Source organism: Suricata suricatta, chromosome 5, assembly GCF_006229205.1.
Source record: "Suricata suricatta isolate VVHF042 chromosome 5, meerkat_22Aug2017_6uvM2_HiC, whole genome shotgun sequence".
Classification (NCBI taxonomy): Eukaryota; Metazoa; Chordata; class Mammalia; order Carnivora; family Herpestidae; genus Suricata; species Suricata suricatta.
Window position 1 is genome coordinate 155,020,260 of NC_043704.1, and position 2,888 is coordinate 155,023,147.

The window sequence follows — 2,888 nt, forward strand, 5'->3', positions numbered from 1 at the left end:
AGATTACAGAGCCAAGGATGAAATGTGTCCAGATGCAGTCAGCAAATGCTCCACGAGACTTCATAGAATAAACAGCAGGGGGAAGGATGGCCACTTTCACAAGTGATGTTGAATATTGGTGACAAAATAAATGACATTTAGCCCTTATCCTATACCACGCAGTTAGTTAAACCATTATTCAGGCTCTTCTCTTGATCCAGTAGCTACTGAAGGTGAATTCAGATGCAGCACAGGAGAGGCTCAGGAACCCCCAGACTCCACCAGCTGCACCGCACATTGGGACGTCTTCAGGCACAAGACATTCTGGTCAGGGAACTGTCACACACCCACTGTTTGTCTCACTCATGTCCACTCACATACTCAGTGTCTCTTTTTCTCCATAAACTACCACTTAAAAGAAATAAGGAAACTCAAAGCAACTCCAAACTCCATGGATAGCTGTCTGTGTTATGTCCTGCTCACTGATTGGGAACACGCAGGAATTCTGGGAGTGGGGCTCCTCTCCCAACTGCAAGTTCAGAGATGGGAGGGTTCCATCAGCAGAGAGATGTCCTCTGACTATATAGTAAGTTTTTCAGGTAGAATATTCAAGAATCTAGACACCCTGAGCTGGTGTAAGGGATCTGGAAGTGTTAATGCCACAATATTTTTCAAGAAATTGTGTTTCTTATCTGTGGTTTTGCTAGATGATTATTCAGTACCCATGATAAACCATATAGTCACATATGCACACAATATGTGAGGTAGAAATAAATTTACCACCATTTTACAGGTGAACAGATATACTCTGCAACAGAGAGGGAGTGTTTGGGTGTCCAAGAGCACATATGAGGTGAGGGTGAGCTCATCATCTGACCCCACCACAGGATGCACCTGCTCTCCTAACCATCTCCTGGACACGATTGGACATGTCCAGTGAGGTTTGTAGGTTCCTGACCTTCTAGAAGTCCCAGTAGAGTGAAGTGTGGAGATGAGATCTTTCTTATCACAGGGAATTGGAGATACTGAGAAGCCTTGACAGAGACTCACAGAGCTGATGGAGATGCCGGTGTTTTTCAACAACCACAAGTCTCATTTACACACGTCAATGGAAATCCTCAATAAAATTAAAATGGTTGAATTTTTTAATGTCTTTTTTTAATTTACTTCCAAATTAGTTAACATTTAATGCAATAATGATTTCAGAAGTAGATTCCTTAATGCCCCTTATCCATTTAGCCCATCTCCCTTCCCACAACCCTTTCAGTACCCCTGTGTTTTTTCTCCATATGTAAAAGTCTCTTATGTTTTGTCCTCTTGCTTCTTTTTATGTATTTTTTGCTTCCCTTCCCCAATGTTCATCTCTTTTGTATCCTAAATTCTTTTGTGGGTGAAGTCATATAATATTTGTCTTTCTTTGATTAATTTCACTTAGCCTAATACCCTCTAGTTCCATCCACATAGTTGCAAATGGCAAGATTTAATTTTTTTGATTGCCAAGTAATACTTCATTGTATATTTATGCCTCATCTATTCTTTTAAATCCATTCATCCATCAATGGACCTTTGGGCTTTTCCCATTTTGGTATTGTTGATAGCTGCTTATAAGCATTGGGGTGCATGTGCCCTTCAAAACACCATATCTGTATCCCTAGGACAAATACCTAGTAGTACAATTGCTGGGTTGTAAGGTAGTTCTATTTTCAATTTTTTGAAGAACCTTCATACTGTATTTCAGAGTGGCTGCACCAGTATACATACCCACCAGCAGTGCAAAAAGAGATTCTCTCCCTCTGCATCCTCAACAACCTCTTTTGTTGCCTGAGTTGTTTATGTTAGCCATTCTGACAGGTGTGAGGGTGTATCTCTTTGTGTTTTGATTTGTGTTTTACTGATGATGAGTGATGTTGAGCATTTATTCATGTGTTGGCTAGCTATCTGGATGTCTTCTTTGGAGAAGTTTCTGTACATTTTTTTGCCTGTTTTTTCACTGAATTATTTGTTTTTTGAGAGTTGAGTTTGATTTTTTTAATAGATTTTGGATACTAACCATTTACTTGATATGTCCTTTGCAAATATCTTCTCCCATTCTGTTAGTTGCCTTTTAGTTTTGCGGATTGTTTTCTTTGCTGTGCAGGTTTTTATTTTATTGAGGTCCCAACAGGTTATTGTTGCTTTTGTTTCCCTTGCTTCAGAGACGTGTTGAGTAAGAAGTTGTTGCAACCAAAAACCCAAGCAAGCCTTTGCCTGCTTTCTCCTCGAGGATTTAATGACTTCTTGTCTTACATTTAGGTTTTTCATCAAAAATGGTTGAATTTTTCCATGATTTGGCTGTTGTGGAAAGTGCTGCTATGCACATTGGGGTACATGTGCGCCTATGCATCAGCACTTCTGTATCCCCTGGGTAAATCCCTAGCAGTGCTAATGTTGGGTCATAGGGGAGTTCTATTGACAGTTTTTTGAGGAGCCTCCACACTGTTTTCCAGAGTGGATGCACCAGCCAAAATGTCCATCAACTGATGAATGGATCAAGAAGATATGGTATATATATACAATGAAGTACTATATGGCAATGGGGAAGAATGAAATATGGCCATTTGTAGAAACGTGGATGGACCTTGAGGGTGTCACACTAAGCGAAATAAGTCAGGCAGAGAAGGACAGATACCACATGTTTGCATTCATAGGTTAAATAGGAGAGACCTGGCAGGGGACCATGGGGAGAGGAAGGTTGAAAGAGATTTTGGGAGAGTGAGGGACACAGATCAAGGGAGACTTAATACTGAAAAAGAACCATGGGCTGAATGGGGAAGGGGAGGGAGGGGGTGATGGTCATGGTGGGGGGCACTTGTGGGGAGAAACACTGGGTGTTATATGGAAACCAATTTGACAATAAACTATTAAAAAAA